This window comes from Motacilla alba, chromosome 6 (genome assembly GCF_015832195.1).
Source record: "Motacilla alba alba isolate MOTALB_02 chromosome 6, Motacilla_alba_V1.0_pri, whole genome shotgun sequence".
Taxonomy (NCBI): Eukaryota; Metazoa; Chordata; class Aves; order Passeriformes; family Motacillidae; genus Motacilla; species Motacilla alba.
The window spans coordinates 15089795-15111657 of NC_052021.1; the positions used below are offsets into that span (position 1 = coordinate 15089795).

At 36.5% G+C, this 21863-nt stretch overlaps 1 protein-coding gene across 2 annotated transcripts in view; it reads right to left on the bottom strand.

Annotated features, from left to right (window-relative positions):
• The window catches only part of ADK (adenosine kinase), a 271173-nt gene that overhangs the window by 149444 nt on the left and 99866 nt on the right, over positions 1 to 21863 (bottom strand). The gene's annotated exons all lie outside the window — the stretch shown is intronic.

Here is a 21863-nt window from a genome sequence, read left to right on the forward strand (position 1 = left end):
AAAAGAAATAGCCCACAAAACCCCTCCAAACAAACTAAATAAATAAAAATAGATAGCACATAAGAAAAACAACATTTGAGAAACGTAAGCAACATTATGTAATATTCATAATATATACATAAATGCTAAGCAGTACTGCAAATAATCATTTTGCCTACCATTTAATTGCATGCAAAAAGGAAATGCTCCCTCTTTACACTGTTAAACCACACATGAAAGTATCTAATCTCCAACTTCACTACGAGCAGCTCTGTCACTGGAATTGTAAAGAAAGAGAGTAGATGCACAGTGTTGCTAAGGTGCCAGGTTATTTCATAAAATTCTCCTTTTATAAATAAAAAATGTATCATTTCAGCTGTAAACATAACTCCATTTTGTGCTAAGTTAAAAATCAGCATTTATAAGCAATGTGACATCAAGAGTGAATTTAAAAAACAAATGTGAAGAAACAATCATAGGCCCTACTCTGCTGGTGGTGAGTCAGCCAACTGAAGTCATTATAATTCATTCTAATTACAGTCAGCAAGCTTATCCACTCAATCTATAGTATGAATTAAAGGCTACAGCAATTTTCTGCTATACTAAAACCCTACTCATAATTGTTTCCTAATCAAGATTTAAATAAATGATAATGTCTCCATTACAAAGCAGCATTAGTGGTAGCTGTGGGTTGTAGAAAGGTCAAGAAACTAAGTTGCAAATACATACTTAGTCACATCTCTATTACTACCAGCTCCAGAGGGAAGAGCAAGAGAGAGAAAAAAAAATAAACCTTTAGTCATGTAAAGTCTTTATTAATAATGCAATGGCAGACAAAAGTTGCCAGGTCTCTTTCTTGCAGCAATTTTGAATAAAGCTTAAGGAGAAAAAAGATTTTATCATCCAATGGTGGCAGAGTTAAATCTCTCATCCATGAACTGCATATGCTCTGCTTATCCATTCCAACCACTCTAACATAAATTAAGAAAACCTCTAATAAGAGAGTTAATACATTTTATATAAGGATATCAATTATATCTTTGCATTTGACATGCCTTTGCACATACATATTATGCATCTGCACAGTGCTCATTTAGGATGTCTCAGGAACAATAATCCTTTATATTTGGAGGTATGATTAAGTGGAATAGATCACTCAAAAAGATGAAAACTGCTGTGACCAACTGTAAGAAAATATGGAATAAATTTCCACATGGGTAAGAACAGAAGTACTTGAAGGCTTGTGCCCCATGCAAGCATGCTTTACCATCACAAATAACAAGAACTAATAGAGATCACTATGAACAACATTTATCAAAGAATCAAACCCAAAAAAAATCTTCAAAAAACGTAAGACTTGAAACTGCACCTTAGGCTTACAACATTTTATCATATGATGTTACTTTCTATCTAAGTCTGACAACATTTATAGCAGAAGTAACTAATATTTCACACAGACTTCTGAAAAAAAGAGTTTCCATTCAAGTATCACAAGTTTTGGCTATTGAATTCAGATGTGATACATGCCATATATAAGCTGTCACAATCCTGATTTTAAGTCAAATTGTACTTGAGAATTAAAAGTCAGGATCCAGACTTTCCTGAGATGAATCTTTGTATGTGGTGCAGACTACTTCTTCCATCAGCAGCTCTACTCATATTCATGATTATTTAAAATACAGGTATTATATAGTGAGAGGATACTCCCACTGTATAGGTATTATTTCCATTTGAGTATATGAGTTAAGCAAAACTGAGGAAGGTGGGAAAGCAGTTCAGCAGTGTTTCTGCAGAGACCCTCTCATCACACATCTCCAGTTACCAACAGTCCTCCAAATGATCTGCTCTTGTTCCCACAATAATGGTGGTGAGGTGCTGTCAGCGGCAGAACTCGCCCAAGCTGATTCTCCTCTCCTCAGCTAAAAGGGTACGTATTAGTAACAGTAAAAGCAGACATCACATTACAGACTTGATCAAACTGAATGACAGAAGTATCCCTGTGGTACAGCACTGAAGCTGCACCTCGTGGAATGAGCCACAGCAGGCATTTTTGCATACATGTGAAAAAAAATGAGAAGCTCTTCAAGGCAGGCACTTGGGGTTTTGTTTTTTAATCTGACCCAGAACTTGATATTAAGTTTGAATAAACTGATATGAAAAAACAGGCTTCTCTGGGCTACTTCATACACTGTTGTTATTAGTGACTCTTTGGCTAAAACATTCTAAATGGGAATGGGAGTCAGCCATCAGGAGATGTTCATCATTGTGAAGCAGCCATGCAGCATTATAGCCAGTATCGTATGCAGGCCAATAACAAACTGCACACATTAATGCCAGGTATATGGTTATAGAGACTGAAAATTAGTTTTATAGATTTATGTGAAATAGAAGATTTAATTGAATGAAAAAGACTCTCAACAGAAACAGAAAATGACCCAGCTCAGCGGGAATCAGCATAATGAGTTAATTATCCAGGGTTTGGCTAGGCAGAGAAGCAGCTACTAACAAACTGTATTGACAGTCTGGTCAGGAGAGGTTGGCACCTGGCCACACCATGAATCCTCACCAGCACCCAGGGGAATTTGAGGCTGCTAATGGACCAAAGACAGAAGTGTCAAAAGTAGGAACTTATCATGAAAGAACACGACAGCCTCAGGAGTGGGATACCACAAAGGAAACTCAAGGAGTGGTTTATGAAATCTAATGTGTTTCTCTGCTCTAAAGTTTTCTTCTGTCAATACAGCTTGGACATCAGGTACACACAAGGACAGGTCCTGACCTTTTCAGTTAGCATAAACATCTGTGACAGAGAAAGGAGCACAGGAAACAAAACACCTTTCAGACATTCTCTTGAGTTAAACTGATTGCATTTTCCTCACATTTTTGTTGCATGCACTCTGATGAATGCAAAGAAAACTTTAATTTCAATTATTTTTTATATTTAAGCCTTGCCTTTAGCACAAACCTGTCTTAAAACTCAGCTGATTTCAAAATAAGCATAGTCTAATATTAGGCTACCATATCCCTACAGACCCATTATTTCTTACGATCAAATACCGAGGCCAATACTTGCAAAAGAAGCCAGCACCCTGGCTGCTCCAAGACACACTAGAGGGTGACAAAATACTTCTCTCCTTATTTTCATGAGGTTAACTTGGGTTCACAGTAGCAGGACTATCTGTTCATGTGGTTTTTGATGATCAGAGTTGAAGAAGATGAACTCTCTGGCAAGCTTTAGCTATCAGAGAAGTGTAAGAACCTTTGTGTTCCAGTGAGTGGGTGGTAATTGCAGAGAACAGCACCATCTTTTCTTGCAAGACGTTGAGATGCCAAGAAAACTTGGTAACAAGAAAAGCTTCTGAAGAGTTGTGACTTTGTGAGACTGCCTGGAGTGAACTGTGTCCCACTCTTTCACTTCCTCAGACTCGAAGATGTAGTACACCTATTTCCCACTTTTGTCTGATTAGAAAATGGCTTTTGGAAACAACCTTTCTCCTTTCTTCTGAGTTACAGAAGCACTCCTGGAAGCACTTGTAACACTAGAAGTGACTTGACTTTGATTGGATACTCAGTGCCATCTTTTGAGAACCAATACCCCTCCACACCACCCCCCCATAAAAAAAATGAAAAACCCCTTCATATTATGTGAAAGAAAATCAGTGGCCTTACACAATTAGAGAAAGGCAAAGTTCTTCACTTTGAATTTCCCAGGCTTGTGCTATTTATCTTGAAGATGCCATGCTTCTGCCACAGGAGCAGAGTCCAGCATCCCCTATCACAACACTTGATCTGCATTCGAAGCTTTTCTTTGCTGTTCCTGCAAAGTCCATTGTAGAGGAGGACCCTACTAATTTACTTCACTGTCTTCTGTTGCAAAGACAATTTCCTTGCAAAAGCAGAGTTTTCTTCTGCTGGGTCTCAGTACACATTACCATAAGACTTAAAAAAGAAACATCCTACAGATGAATCTTAGAGCAGCTTTATAGCCTTCTGTCTATAACAAAGATCTTTAGAAATGATTTCATTTTACTCCAACTCTCTGCTTTGCTTTAAGTGCCACCATTAACTGGACAACACTGATAACTGGAACAAGGAGGCTGATAAAGACACTCACAACCACATTGTTCTCTGAGTTCCTGAATTAATTTTTTAAGTGGCAGCTAGTAGTGCATTTCCACATCTGTCAGTCATCTTAAACTAACAACGCCAAAGCATCCAAAGCTTTGCTTAGACTGACATACCTTCTCTGCACATAGGAGTTTTCAGCTGTGGACTTGAATCCCAAATGCCTAGGAACTGACAACACAACAGGAAGCATTATGCCCCTTCACAGCGAAGGATCTTCAAAACTCATTAACACTGAATACAGACATCTGAAGTGCATCTGAAGTATGTTATTTGAAGCTGGACTCTTCTCTGCATGACCTGTCAAATCTGATCTTATTTTAAATTGCAGTTCACAGAGGAGAGGACTCCAAGGACCTAAAATTAGCTAAGATTTAACATGCCTGCTAAAATCTAAACTAAACAATGTGAGCAACTACTCATGAAGTGTAAATCAAAACAGGAATGGAATATCACTTATTTTTATATTCTAGATTTCAGAATGAGTCCATGTATTTTTCAAAAGGTTTTACCAGTCTGTTGTGCCCCTCACCAATTCTGTCCCTGTTATGTACAACCACCAATATATATACAGTCCATTCAATCCCTGTCCATTAAAACCTCTTTGAAATATTTTAGGAATATTTTAGATGTTAAAGGAAAGTAAATCACAACTCATCTTAGATGGCCATATAAAATGAGAGCGCATGGGATCAAAAATCAAATCATATATCTTAAAAACTCAGAAGCCTGAAAATATACAAAACAAAATTTAAAAAATAAAGTGCTACTGTTCCAAGTGAGCTCACTTATTTGTTATGTATGATATGATACACCTAAGGCTCAAAAAGAATGCAATAGTCTGTTACCATTACACATTTAATTTCACATTCATTTAAAATCCCTACCGTGGTGGGGTAACCCCAGCCGGCAGTTAAGCCTCCACCCAGCAGCTCTCTCAATCCTCCCTCTTTGAGGGATAAAGGAGAGAATGAGAAGTGCAACAGTGAGAAAAAACACAAGGCTCAAGAAGAAATCATGCAAAGACATTCATTCACTACCTTGCATCAGCAGATTGATGCCCAGGCACTGTCTGAGCCCATGGCTACTTGCAAAAACACCCCCTCCCTTCCAGTTTTATTGCTGGCCATATTCTATGCGGCCTGGATTATCTCCTTGGTCAGCTGTCCTGACTGTGTCCCTTCAAAACCTCTTTCCCTCTACACTGTCTACTTGCTGGGGGCAGCAGAGTGAAAAAACAGAGAAGGCCTTGATGCTGTGCAAGCACGGTTCAGCAATAGCTAAAGCATTGCTGTGTTAAATAACACTGTTTTGGTGACAAACCTAAAACACAGACCCATATGGGCTGCTATGAAAAATTAGCTTCATCCCAAGCAGACCCAGTACACCTAAGTCCAGAATCACTGTTATGAGACAGTAGCAGCAAGACCCTGGAAAACAGATGAGTTACCACAGTTTATTCCAATACCTTTGCAATTTTCTTCCTTTCTCTTATTTTCATTGATGAATTTTCAAACAATGTGACAGCTATTATCACACAGTGACCATATAAGAAAAAAAATGGGAAAAGATAAAAATAAGCTTATCTTTATAAAAGCAGGCTTGTGAAAAGGAGCTTCATGTCCTGTACAGTAATTCTTCCACCATTAGCTGAAGCTGCCAAATCTTGCATGAGGAAGTGATATTCTTAAAATGCATGACAACACCCTCAAGCAACTTCCAGTCAAATTAGATATAAGTGATAACATTTTTTTAAGGAAATGACTATTTAAAGCCTTGCACTGAAACCAATATCTAAATCTTTTCAGCATTTGGCTCAACATGTGCGATACAATCCCTGCACAGGAACATCTATTAGTTGTAACATGGTGCCACAAGAGCCTTTTGCTACAGCTTTTCAAATTAAGATGCCTATCAAAATATTAATCATTCAGGAGCATAACTTCATTCACTTCTACATTTATAAACAAATTTAACAAACTGCCTCTTAAAAAAAATTCTATAATCCAAATTACTATTTTCAATGCTGCTACTCTTCTGTATTCCATTTCCCATTTATCATTACTTTTCATCTACTTGTTCACTGTTTTATTTTTAGTCTAGCTTGTAAGCTTCTTGCCGTACAAGGAAATACAGGAATATTTTCTGTAATTAAGCATGTAGTAGCCATATCCCAAAGTTTCAATGTGACCACAAACACGTGTTCTTTTTTACTGTACCCTTTAAGTAACACTTAATTCCAATATACCTTACTCCATCACTTATGCTCTTATGCTGTATTTATAATGTTACAGTTCTGCCTCAAATACCTGAAGTGCTGTAGCCTCTCTTCTGAAGGTTAATTTATGTCATCTGAGGCCAAAGGCAGGATGTCTCCTGTAAGGCCTTACAAGGCACACAACTGAGACACAGCTGGCCTTGTGTCCTACTCCCATCTGAAGGGCAGAACCTGAGTCAGCAACCACTGCCCCACTCCTGATCTGATGGGTCACTCCCTGTCCTCAAACCTCGCGCATTCCCTTCCCAAAACCAGGTAAAAGATGATAGCCCCGCAGAACGGGGCTGGTCACACCAGCTCTTCATCACTGTCACGGATGACAGCTACTTGAAGGGTATCACAACAGAAAGAATTCCAGATTTACTTGGGACTCTTCTGCAGCTGTTTCAGTGTATACAACTACTTATTTTAAAAATGACCAATATTGCAAAGCTGTGCATGAAGTAAGGATTAAGAGTATCTTTATCAGTAAAAGAAATCAAAATATACCAACATCCTTCTTGAAGACTGGATGTGAAATAATGAAAAGTGGCAAACAAAGTACAACATAAAGTCTTGCTCCTCTCTGGTCAGAAGCAGTGGTGTTCAGATGTGAATAGAAGGATATAAAAAAACATGAAAATGGAGCATCATACCCAGGTATAGTAAGACAGGTTCAATGGGCAACTGTAAGGTACTGTTAACAATGCCTCAGCCTACTCTACTTGTAAAGAACTAGCACTTCAAATAAATTTTAAAAACTGATAAGCAATTTAAAAATACCTTAAAATTCTCCAGTGTAAAACATTGTATATGTATTTAGGTACTACTCTATAAGTGAAGCTGATGCTGTTGCAAAGTGACATTTTTAGGATATTTCATGTATGATTTTGCATATCTGTAACAGTAAAACAAAACTTCCTTTTCAAAACCCATGCATATGTCAGCCACACTCCCCTGCTAAATGATGTGCAGTCTCAATGAACACACCCACACTCAGAAAAGGACAGCATAAAATCCACAAGTGGTGAGACTTCTTTCATTGTCTGGCAGCACAGAATTCACATAGCACAAACTGTAAACAGCTGCCTATCAGCTTCTATCAGCAGCAGTATCAAAAACAGATGGCAAAGGTCAAGTCAAAGTTTATTGACAATGATGAACTTGGACAACCTCTATTAAATTACTTCTTCCTTTAAGGTGTATGTGATCAAAGCAGCAGAGAGATTTTCACTCAGTCACATAACAAGCTATTTGTTGAGATTGAAACATCTGGTCAATATCTTCTAACACTGCAATTTCATGCACAGTTAGCAGTAGGGTACATTTCTTTTCTTCTTCTTACAGGGTCCATAAGGGTGGCACATATGGCTGATCATTTCATTCAAAAAGGTTTCAATTCCAGGCATTACGTACAATTGTCTCTATGCTTTATAGTATTTTAAGTCTACCTACCATCGTTTTCCATCATCACTGCTGTCTGCTCTACTCCTTGCTATAAAAGCCCACAAATATGACAGAGCACTTAAAGCTTAAAAGCTTTTGACTACTGGAGTTAGAAAGCAGTAAAGGCAAGGGAGTTTTTAAAGTGGCAGGTCTTCATCTATCTGTTGTCAAGAATTCCCAGTGCATTAAACTATTTACCAAAGCTCTCGTAACACAGATTATAATTTTTGTTGCAATAGCAAACCTTTCATTTTTAAGGCATGCCAGAGCAATTGGAAATCACCCTTTTTACTAATTTATAAATTATTATACATTTTACAAACATAACATACATCGTATTTCAAGCAAATGTATGCTAGTTATAAAAATTTGATGAAACGTAAATCCTGTTTCTCAATCTGAAGTAGGAAAAAGACACTAAATGCTATCTACCCCAAAGGCTAAAAAATGCTTTAAAATTATGCATCTATGTTGCCACAGCAACAAGTACTGGATAATGTAAAATGTACTTCACCCTTCCATTTCTAAATCCCAATCTTTTTGGACAAAAAATGAAGGAGGGCTACTTGTAAGCCTGCCTACACAAAGTACATTTCAAAGAATTTTCCGTTACTACTAAACAACCTTCTCTTTTATTCAGTTAATATTTGATTTCCACATCTTGTTCCCACAGTGACTGACTCCAAGTAGTATCTGAACCATAGAAGTTTACCTAGCAGTTGTAGGAAGACACTGATTCTACATCTCTTTACGATAAGGATGCATCGTGCCCAGATGTTGCACCAAAGGCACAATGGAGGCACGGGCTGGGAAGGAAAACAGTAGATAATCTCCATGAGGGAAAAATGTACAAAAACCTTGAACAGAGACATCCCTCAGAGATGCCACTGAAGATGCCTCAGGAGTGTGTTGACTTTTGGCACAATGGCATCTCTTCAGGAGACCTATTCTGAAGGAATGGGATATAACCTAGATCTAAAAACAATAACCAAACAAAAAATAGTCCACTAGAAACTGATGGGTTTCATGTAAATGTCAAGATATGGCTTATAGGTAACAGAACATCTTTTCAGGTTGCAAACATGAGCCCGTGTAAGAACCTGTCACCCCGTGCCACAAACACAATCTAGTCAGGAAAGCAACCAATTACATCACTTAGCACTAACAGCATCAGTGTAGAAATTAAATAATTAGCCAGATTCTAACTGGGTTTTTTTAAATAGAAGTTCAAAACAGGAAAGGTTTCTGGAGCTCCAAACAAATTCAGAAATTATGGGATTAGCACTACTGAATTGCAATATTTTTCCAAACAGAAAACCATCACACCCAGCAGCAAAGAGTACATACAAATTCAGCCTCAACTTTATAATATATATACAGTAAGGCTTACAGCATTGTAGTGGAGCAATCCATCTAAACTGATATGGAGTTTATTTCTTCCAGAGTTAATAAACAAGCTTCTTCAAAAAAGATTAGGAGAAAAGAAGTTTTTTTAAAAAATATTAAAATAGGGTGTCTTCCCTCTAACTTCAAGGCTTTCTCTTACTGGACTATGAGCCCTGTGAAAGACCAAGTCAAAATACTGGAAAGGTGATATTGGGCTTTGAGTTGATCCTTTTAGGAATTAGTATTTCAGGATTGGCCTCTCCTAATTGTTGTACCATATATTTCATCCACATTTCCACATGGAAATGCTCCCCCTGCAAGGTTCAACATTCTTAAAGAATGATCCCTCCAGTAAGAAAGAAAAATGTATATCAGCTGAAAAATTACTGCCTCAGGACAGGCAAATCCCAGAAAAGCCTCTGGATTCCTCATGTGTGACTTCCAACCACATTTAGTTGGAAATGCTCTGTGTCCACCAAATCTGGGTCTGGAAGAGACCAAGCTGAGATTCCAGGTGAATACTGGTCCACAGTGTGCACATGAACAATGCTTTAGAGGACAACTCATACGTGCTCTCACAAAACAATCAAACTGCCATAGTATTCCCAACGGGAAGTACTCCCTCAAAATTAGAATGTTTTGTTACTGATGCAAATCCATTAACTTCATGGCTACGTGTACAAACAGAGGTGTATTTAACAGTTCAGAAAAGAACAAGAAACCTTGGATAAAGAATGCACTTTCACAATTCTAACAGCTTTTTATTCTGGTAAATCAAGACAGGCTATAAGCTGCACAACTCCTTTCTTATTGTCTCTGCTACAGTAACACTGGGAATTCTGCACAAATGTCTCCAGGAGAAACTGCATGGAAATTTTGTAGCCCAATGCAGAGAACTTCTTCAAGCTCCTCTGTCAGATGCTTCTGCCAATCACTTAGGGGAGACATGGTATGTGGCTCCTCCACTGCAGTTAATGTCAGCCATTCTAACATTATGGGGCTTTATTCTAGTCACCAATAACTGAATGGCAAAAACCTTATTTTTACTATTTTTTAAGCATATAAATACTGTATTTTATCTGTTCCAATCACAAGAATGTCTTTTTGCAAGTTTTGTCCATAATGTCTTTAGATTTGCTGTAGCGGTACAACCAATACTTTTACCAAATGAATTTAGGAGGGTTTCTATTTGCCACAACATAAAGACATCCCATTCTGATTCCCGAGATACATTAAAAAAATAGCAAAGTAGATTTCTTTTAAACAGACATATTTCTTCCCTCGTGGTAATTTTTATATATCATTGTAACAAATCTAATTTTAAAAAAAAAATTATTTTAACTAAATGTATTGCAGAAGTCACGTATAATTATTTGCAGTTGAAAGCAGCACTTGACACTACCTGGATTTCTTGGCACATAGCTCAAACACTCCAGTAAGTTGAAATAATTTTCACAGAACAGATAATTTAGTTGCCAACTCCTGTGTACTTCTGAAAAAGAACTGCAAATTGCTCTTAAATTTGTTTTTTTCCTGAATTCAATCCCTGCTAAGGCACTTGACACTTTACTCCCACGATCAGCTCCACCTCAGCACTGAACTTCAAGACCTAATCTGGCAGGAGTGGAAGGCGATGGAAAGCTTACATTTACAAAAATGCCGGTTTTTGATTTAAAAAAGAGAGTCAACATTTTGGCCATTGGCTTAAAAAAAATAAAACAAACCCACAGGATCATACCTGATGAACTTCACCTTATCTTCTGTACAACAGGAAATATTTTATTCACATCTAAAATCAAAATCAGCAAGAAAGAAATACATACACCAAACACTGAGAAGATGCTTTGCTAGGAACTGTACATTCCTGATCCAGTTAATATTCTCTGAGTCAGGTCTATTTTGAAGATAACAATTTCCTTTTCCAATTTCTTTTGAGAATCTGGAAAGCCCTGGCCCACTTGGGATCTCAATTAGTCCAGTTTTTCACAGATGTATTACAATACTACTGGCAACTGATCCTTTAACTATAGGCAGAACCAGCATCTCAGAAAACGTTTGTTTCTATCCCTCAGATTCACAGATTTTGAATTTGTTGGGGGGACCAAGTGGGTTATCTGTATTTTGGAATGCATGCCATTGATGAACATTGTACTATGAGGGTGAAATGTGGATTCATAACTTAATTCCAAAAGCCAAGAGCTGCAAGGGCTGCCACACAAGAAAAAACAAACCCAAACCAAAACCACCCCTCCCACAAAAGACAGAATAAGAAATATTTGCAGAAGGTACTGTTTTCCAAAACATACTCGAGGACTAGAGTAGCTTCTACTAGTATCACAGACAATAATTGTTATTTTTAAAAAAATTGAAAAATCTTGTGGCCAAAATTTGGTGTGACATGCTCTGGGCCTGTACATGTCATAGAGGACAGTCAATGTCATTGAAAGAGACAGAAATCCTCAGCTGATACATCAGTAATACAAGAAATTTGGTAAATCTGATTTTATAATAAATCTGTCATCAAATATCTCCATCTGAGCACATATAATAGCCCATTTACTTTTTAAAGAAACATTTTAAGGTATGCTTTATAGAAGAAGATAAAGAACAGTCTAAGCAATAATGTCATTCAGCAAACTATTGTTTTCTGTTCAGGGACACTGCTGCTTTCAGCAGCACCAGGTAAGCCAACAGCCCCATATCCCCATATCCTGCTTGCACTGGCTGCAGGGCATGCTAATTGAGAACCCTCAACACCCAACAGAGTAGACAGCATGTACTTCAGACGAAACTCTTAACAGTACATGTGTTAATTAGTTTGGATCTATAATTATTTTCATTACTCTGGTATTTTGTGTCATTTTCTGTACAGCCCAAAATCTATTATAGTGGAAGCTCTTAAGTATAATTGTATTTAACTTAACCTCCATGGAAAACTAAAATCAAGGAATTTTGGACTGTAAGTATCTTGAGATACTTCCCTTCTCAGAAAGACAAAACTGCAACATCATTTAAATTATTCCTTCTGGAGTTTTTTTATCTTATCATTACTGTTAGCTGCTATATTAACAGTAATTACATCATCCAATGATTTCCCATCAGTAACAACTTGTAATTCCATCTATTTATTCACTTCTGAGGAACACAGCCGATTAGAAGGCTGTCAAAATGATAACTTGACATAAAATGCAAATTTGTTTTTTTTTTTTTAAATACAGTATTCAGAAATTTTTAAATATTGTATTTTTAAAATACAGCAAGATTTGGAAATGCTTCTTAAAACAGAAGCACCAAAGTGCTTCAGGCAGCCTCTGTACAAAAAAATGCTAATGCATTAGAAGATATGACTCAATAGCAACAACAACAAAAAAAAAAATCTATCTAAACTTTATTAAGAGGAGAATCTGTCAATAAATCAACTGAAAGATAAGGACAAATATTATTATTGAAATATACCAGCTATAATGAATATAAAACTGTTTTCTTTATGCAAAAGCTGACAAGTTATTAGGCAAAAGGTGAACTACTTGTCCTTTTTTTTAATTTTCCAGAACAAATCCCTATCCATTTCAGACGCTTTTAACCGAAAAGCCTATTTTGTACTCGTACTTATTTGGATGGAATGTGATTGATATCAGTGGGATTCTACCAGTATGAATGAAAAGAGAATTTGGTCCTATTGTTTTAATTCTGTTGGCAAATTGTTAGTTGTTCTACACAGTGTACTACCACCCAAAATTAAGTCCTCAGGATAGAAATACATTGCTGCATTAGTTGCCTGTGAGGACATTAATTAGTAACCGTAAAGCAATCTGAAACCAAGTAGACCAGATCAATGCCAGATGCTGGTATGAAAGTTCTTCCTATACATATGATTTCAAAGGCAGCATCACTACTTTTTATTTCTAAGAAAATACAAACGCATCTCCTCGAAGTGCATATCCACTAGATTTTTGCTACACAAATAAATCCAGACAGCAAACAATAATTTCCTCATTTTATTTCTTTGAGCCACTTAACAAGCCTTGATCTAAAAGGATCACTTGATCCTACCATGGACAAACACAAGGCAAATGCTAAACCATACCCTCCTTCAAAGGGTAAATTGGAAATAAACCCAAATTCAGCTAGTTCAAGTTGACATCTTCAATAGCTGCTCCTATTCCACCACCACTCCCAAACAGAGTTACAAAGGAAACAATTAGCTTACAGCTAATGTTTGTTGAAAGACTGTGTGTCATGCCTGCTGTGTCTAAATCCAGATTTATTAACTCTTAGATTGCTTCTTCAAACAGCAGAAATAACTGCCAAAGTGAGGATTCCTTCTCGATTTAGTGATACTAAAAGCTTACCCTTTAGAGCAGTATTTTTGATGACTTGTCTCTCAACAACTCAGCTCCAGCCCCAGCATACTGTCTTCTAGAACTCTTTTTTGTGAGCCAAAATAAACACTTGATTTTTCCAAATTTTATCTGTTAAAATCCCAGTCTAACCCAGTATTTTAACATTTTGGAAAGGTTAGGATGACAAATGTAGGAAAACAATGCTGTTGCAGAAATTCCTGCAATTAAGTTACTTATAGCATTAATCACTTCTTTTTTTCTTTCTTTCCTCTGCTAAAAGCCAAAAGAAGAAGTCTTATGTCAAGAAATTGTATCCAATTTCCTTGCTAATCCATTATCCATTTTAAAAATTGCTCAAGCTAGAAGAAAAGATAGTAATGTTAAAAAATGAGAGCTAGAGATACGACAAATCTTGGACTGTTTCAGAATGAGGCTTTAAAAAGACAATAACTCTGATAGTACTGCGGGCTGCACATTCAGAAGATACCAAAATACAGAGCTGCAAAAATCCTTTTTACCCTGACCTTACCAGACATCACACACATCTAGACAACTCCCTGTGTTACAATAAGCTAATCTTCTACTTCCCCTCCTCAGAATAACAAAACCCAACCAAGCCTCCAACAAAAAAAACCAACCAACCAAGCAAAAACCAAAACAAACCTCAACACGGATACAGAAGTCTAAGCTTTCTGCAAAAGTACTTTGGACTCCTTAAAAACAAAAACAAACACAGAAATCCTCTTAAATTGTTACTAATCTGTCTGTCCACATCAAGACAGTTTGCACATAGCACGTTTAGGATTAGCAGATTGCATTCCTGTACACCGAGGAAGAACTGAAACTGAGAAAAGGCATTTCAGGCAGAATTCTACAGCGTATCAGTGAATTGTGACAACTGGCGGTGTGCGGTGAGAGATCCCACTGAGAGAGCATTAGCAACTTCTATCAAGTATGTAGAAATCAGCTGACTTATGGAATTCACACTCTAACACTGCACATGAAATTTCTGAGAGAAAAATCCTGAGTTTTGCTAAGATGGAAACTACCTTAAAAGAAAGAAGCAGCTATAACTACAGCACATATGGCTAAGCATTATACAATCATTCCATATTTTGTCACTTCAACAGCATAAATACATCTCAAGATGTACCTGCTTTATTGTAATTCACAGCTATTGTACAGTCACCTCGTTATAGCAGGGGATTACTTCTTACTCACAATTGCATCACCAGAAGACCATGCTGACTTAACTGATTTCCCCTGTAAAAATTCTAGTTTTCTGTCTAGGAGAGTACATCACTTCAAAACTTCCTATCATAGCTACTCGCAAAACAATTGCAAATTGTTCTACCTTGAACAACCTATTATTCCAAGACAAGGTCTCCTTGAACTGTAGTAATGAAACAAATGTACCTGGAAGAGAACCAAGCTATTGTTACTATTACATGGATAAAATTTGTTCAGTCAATCACAATAAATTGTTCCCAGGCATGCATATAAAACTGTTCTGCTTTCATTAAGACAGAGAAAATCTTCAGTATCCCCCAGAAATTTAAATGAAAGATGAGCATTGGGAAGCCATTATAAAGCAATTTTCCATTCCTATGTTTTGTACCAAACTCCAGTGAAAGCCTAAAATTTGGTTCAGAAAAGATGGTAGAAAATAAAGTACTTAAACATTCATTATACTGTTTCATACCAAAAAGAAAAGAGATTCTGCATATTCAAAACTGACTAAAATATTAACCTAGACCAAGCAATAAATACTCTACTTACAAATAGTATTATATGTGCTATTTATTGTGTTCTGAAGACAATGTCTACCACAAGGCACAGTAAAGATGGAATTGCACCTAGTATTTGGAAACCAAAATGACTTCAAGTTGAATCCGGAAGAATTTTATCAAGCATTGGAATGGGCTGCCCAGGGAAGTAGTAGAGTCACCATCCCTGGAAGTATTCAAGAAACAATGTGGCAATTAGAGCTATGGTTTAGTTGTTGTGATGGTGTTTGGCCAAGGGTTGGACTCAGTCTGGAGGTCTTTTTCAACCTTAATGATTCTAAGATTTTAAGTATGCAGTCCAAGATCTGGATCACTCAGCACACCCTTCTACATGAACACTAACAGAAGCTATGGTTTATCTTCTGCACAAATTGCAGGGTGTTACTATCTATTGAGGAAAGAAAAAAATTCAAGCTAGTCTATCTACGAATCCATTTTTTGTTTCAGATCATGCTGCATTCAATAAGGCATTCATATTTATTTTGAGACATTATTTGAAGTAACAGATGCATAGCAGAGAGAACAGGTTACAGAATTCCCGGAACAGCCAAAATAACTGGATTAGTTTGTGTTTGATAGTGGGGATTAATATAGAGGCAAACAAGAACTCCAACTACCTGTAACCATCTGACTCAACATACAGAGAATAGGGAAAAACCAAGCACAACACTATTAACACCAAATGGAGCAGCAGAAGGGGTTTGAATACATACCTCAGTGATCCTCTTAATTACAGTTCCCTAACTATTTCTGTGAGCAATTCCTCATGAAGTTACTATAATCATGTCAGATGTCAAAATGCCTAGCAAAAACAAGTCAGACTTTTCTTTATAAGCAACCTTCCAAAAAAGTCTTGTTTCAGCTTATTTACTTGCACAAATAAAATATGCTCCTTTCACATCTTACAGAACCATTAACCAGTACTTTTGTCACACTATACATTCACCATACTTGTACAGCAAATACCCAAATTTAACTGATCTTATAATAGTTCTGCCTTGGCAAATCAAGAGATTTCAGCACAGTACAAAGTAAACTAGTCTATCACCCTAATAGGTTTTGGTTTTTTTTCCTTTGAGTCTAATGATCACATTTCAGTAACCAATGAACCAAATACAGCTTAATTAATTCCTTTACTGCATTGGGAAGTTACTCTTCTCTTGACATTCTGGCATAGCTCCCATTAACGTTAATGGAAGTTATGCATGTTCATCACAGCGACAACAAACTCTTTCCAATACACTGTATAGAGTCCGCAGGCAAGTGGGAAGATGCTTCGATAAGAAACTGCACTTCCCAAGTCTAAGACAGAAAAGTTCTATGCTTCAGATCCCGAGCAGGTGAAAAATTGTGTGTTTAGAATTCTTAAATTTAAGTTTTTGGAAGAAATTTTACCTAATGGATTTTTAACTACTTCATAAAAACTGTGATACCCATGTTCAATTTTACAGCTATAGCTCGTATAATCTAAATTCAAGTTTTTAACACACTGAATGGAAGACTGGATTGTTTCAGCCACAAAAGAAAAGTTTCTTTGAAAGACTGCCAGAAATACTTCCATAGCTGATACGTAGCTGACACATTAACCTGCTAAATGTTTGTGGAAGTACTAATGACTAAGCAAGGAATATCAAAGAGAGTGAATAAAAGAACAAACAGCTGCCAGCACTTGGCATTCCATTCTGCTATCATAGCTCATATGATTGGCAAAGGAAGTTACACCTACTTTGTAATAATAATACTACATTTGGCAAAGACTTCTAGATGGAATTATTCCAGCACTCACTTTTCCAAAAGGTGTTGTGTGATTCATTAGAAAGATTAAAATAAAATACACTACTAACTGCAACTGCAGTACTGCAGAGAATTAGAAATATAACACATCCAGATTATCAGTCTGCTAAGATATATAATCAGTATTATTTTGACACCGATACATATTTTACTATCACCTGATTTTGATCTCATTGAAAGCATTCACTTTAAATATATATTAATGGCAAATTGACTTGGTGTTGAACTTGTTACTGAAGAATGGCTTTTTTTGGATATTATGACACTGTGAGATTCCAATTTTAAATAATCCATTCTATGTTAGTAGTCATAGGAAAAACTAAAATTTCAGTGGACTATTTATTGAAAAAATGTGAATATTACTATATAAAAGCTACTTACAGCTTTCAAAATCGCCCAAAGATCCCAAGTAGCACAAAAAGCAAGTTGGACTTTATGCCTTACTTTTATTCTTGGTCTAGTAAGTATTCAGGGTAAAATGAATGCTGTCTGTGATGATCAATATTCATAACTTATGTTAATTTACCCAATATGCTAATCCTGATCAAATGATTTCATATGTCTTCAACATTTAACAGATTTCAAGTACTGATTGTAAATAATAAAGTGGTATTTAAAAAAAACCACTGATTTCAGAATATATTGTTGTAAACCTGTAGATTACAGAATCATTATTATGATGATGACAGGAAGTATCATCATAAATCAGAAAAAATGAGACAAATATTGACCTTAAATCCCTTGGGGTTACTAAAAAATCTAATTAATCAGCCATAAGTAGTTTAATAGATTAGGCCAACCTAAGTACAATTTATATAAAGTCTACATTCGCAAGTAGAACAAGGAGTTTGTTTTCAGCAGGTGAATATAAACACTATTGTTCACATAAAAGTAATTTAAATATTCACGTTTTCAAGGTAATTTTTTTTTTAATTTTTGGATTTTAAAATCTGAAAATACTAGTTAAACATGCTGTCACAAAATTCACAAAATAATGCTTCCTTAAATAAATTCTTTGTGGAATTTATAATGTGAATGAGTATTCAGAAATACTGTCTTCAGTGTCTTTGTCTGACTTAAGACATAAATAGATTCACAATATCATAAATATTTAAGCAAATGAATAAAACAATTCCCGGGGGGGAAAAAATATTTGTTTCACGTATGTATTTTTCAATACCATCCTGTTAGTAAGCAAAAGTCTAAGGGATCTCTTATCCACAAAAGCACTATCATCCCCATGTGCTTAATTAGCTCTTGATTGGGACAAGATGGGAGAGTAAAAATGAGCTACATGTATTTATTCTACTTAAGCATTTGTACTATGCATGATTACTAAGGCAAAAATTGATAAAATGATAATTCACCTTCAAACACAAGGCACCCCAGGAAATGGGAGACAGCTTTACCCTTTGTTGGACACACCTAAGGAAATGAGACAAGCCCTCTTTCCAGCAAGAAGAATGGGCCAACTGCCTCTTGAGTAAGGCAAAGGCATTGTGAGGTTACAAAAGGCTGAGTTTGATGTCTCTGGAAGACTCTGCAGGGCACACTAAGGCTGCCACTCATGTTCATGGCAGAAGCCGGCTCAGCAGAATCCCATGGCCAGGTGTGTGCACTGCACGGAGGGACTGGCAGCAGCTCCCCACCACCCGCCCGTACTCCCACCTTCCCTGCACTCTCCAGCAAGGCCTTCCAGGGCTTCTCCCAGAAAAGCGGCAGCCTCCTCATGGGAATGTATCTACACAAGATTTGTGCATTATACCGTGCCCAAGAGCTCCTACTATTTGCTTTCCTGCTAGTTTTCACCTACACTTCCCAAGCCTTGTTTCCTGCCTGTGTTCCAACATTGCAGCGCAATTTGAGCATTTTGAGCAGGGAGGCACAACATTTCAGCTGGCAGCTTGACAATGAGCATTCTAAAATAAAAGCTGTATTCACGTGCCCCCACCAACTTCTTGACCACCATCCCAAACCCTGAAAAACAAAGAGTATTTTCTGAGATATTTTATTTAATTTTCAACAATAATTTTTTAAAAAGCAAACTGTCTAAAGTAAATCAGTGAAGATTTTACACCACACACTGCAAAGTTTTTATCTGTGCACTTAGGAAAGCTTTGGAAATGTTTATTCCAAAACAGATAAAAATATCCGTTGCAGAAAAAAAAAAAATATGTTCCAGATTAAAAACTTGAAAAATAGCAGAGCTCTGCTAAGGAAAACTATCAATCTGTTATTTAATTAAAACTACTACAAATTTACATTATTCATGAAAAAATAAGAAAAATGCAAAACGAATTTTCAATACAGCTACTGGAAACATGATCAAATACCTCACACATCATTTCTCACAGAAAACGTCTGCTTCAGGTACTTCTAGTTTTTTGCCCTCAGGTATTAATTGGCATGTAAAAAAATTATAGGATACGATAGGTTGACTACTGATACAATAGACTGACTACTGAAACATCATGTACTGCCAATATGGGGAGAAAGAAATAGATCACACACTTATGAAAAGGCAAAACATGACATGGATAAGTGAAGAAGTGCAATGTACTTCAACATCATGCAAGACTACAGGCACTCTTCTTGAACAGCTGAGTGAAACAGCTGTATGGAAGCAAAAGTGAGAAAACTTGCATGGACTTCCTAAGGGTAGATCATGTCAGACAAATATGACATTTGTCTTTGATATTTAATATATCTCCGCTTGACTGAAGTATTTGATTTAATGCTGTAGAGGGAAGTATTAATGAAGCTGCAGAAATAGCAATTGGTAGTACACAAATCTCAGGAAGCAATAGGCAGTGGTGCCTGGCAAAGGGCTGAAATAAGGATCATAAGGCTTCAAGCAAGTTAATGCTGTAGCTCCTCCAGGATCAGCCCTAGGACAGATCTTACAAAACAGTAATGAAAGATACCCCAGAACAGTGCTAATGAGATTTGCTTACATAGAAGCCCAATAAAGAAGAAAATCAGAACACCTTACAGAAGAACAAAATGACTTCAAGACCTACTGAACTGTGAAAATAAAAGTGGTATGAAATGTTTCCACATGAACTGCAAGCTCACATGCTCAATGTGCACTGAGCATGTAGGTTTAATTTTTGGAGAAAGATCTGGACATAATAATTGACCACAACCATAGACAACCTGAGTTGCTTTAAAAGACGCTACTTCTGAAAGTACAGTAAGCAAAGAAACAAAAAAACCAGGGGGCATTTCCAATGTAGAGAGTGAAGCATTAAGTCTGTTGTAAGCATCCCTGTCATGACCACAACCAGAATCAGTCTGGTCACTGTTTACAGAACAGAAAAATAAAAATTGAATAGAACAGTAAGATGATAAGAACAAAGAAAGTATAAATGGATCCTAAAATACTCTAGCTTTGTGTAGCTTAATAAAAAAAAAAAGGATGACAAGGATTTTTACTTTAGATGATACATCTTTCTACAGTGAGATTACTAGGCCAGTGAATGAAGGGAATTCAAAGGGTATTGTTTATCTTGACTACAGCAAGGTTGTTGACAGCTTCTCTCATAACATTCTCAAATGATGAAGTATGGCCTCTGTAAATGGACCATGAAGTGAACTGAAAACCATCTGAGTTTCTGGGCTGAAGGTACATAGGTTTTCAATTTTTACCTTAGAAACTTATTAACACATCTTGAGAAAAAAAAGATAATGGAAGAAACCAAAACCAACCAACTTCCAACTCCCAACCCACGCCACCCCAATTATCAACTTTCCCCAAACACCAAAGTCCAAAATTTCTATTAGAAGTTTTTAAATGCCTACACTGAGAATGATTTCTGCAATTAAAGATAAAACCCTGAACAAATAAGCACGAGCTAAGAATTACCAATTTCAAACATACACCTGTTTCTACGTGCAAAAATGGAAACATTTAGAACAGGTTAAGTCACCTCTCCTTGACTTCTGGGTCTCAAGATCACTGTATGGAAGAAGCTGATCTTCTCTTGAATCTATTTCGCTCCAAAGCATCTTCAGTGCCCCACCAACTATGGCATATCACAACTTCTGAGCAATTGATTTCACGGTAGCAAGCAATTAAACATATTTCCAAATAAATACTCAAAATCTACATTTAAATTCTAAATCTACATCTAAACCTACATCTAATTTTTTTTTAACAGATTAGCAAGTTATCCATTTAGTGTATGACTGTAATAAGGAAGTATCAAACAATTTATGGCATGGAATAATTACTAGTCATAATCAAATGTTTTGCACACAAAAGAAAACAAATATCTGCACACGTCATCTTAAAACTGTTTTTGACTGAAGTGCATTCCAATACAGCAGTTTGTGGAGTTATCCTGCCTTTTCACTGGCAGTTTTTTACTGTTATCACTAAATTTCCTCTCTTGCAAACAGCAGCTGTCCACACAATACACAAAATTGAATTGTAATTACTTTGAAATGGCAAACGTGAAATTCTTACACATTCGACCTGTGCTGGCATTCAACATATGCTCTTTATTGGCTTTTACAAGTCAGCCTACTTCAAACAGCGTAAATGGACTACTGTAAAGTTAAGTGAAAATCTGAAGGTACTACACTTTATCACAATACCCTTTTAATAAGCTTTTACTAGCCCCTGATCTTACAAAATGAAAACAACACAAAAACATTCTCCTTCCCTTCTCATCACACTTTCATAAAATACAAGCAACCAAGCAATTTCTGAAATTGCTGTTGGGACAATGACATATTGTTTCT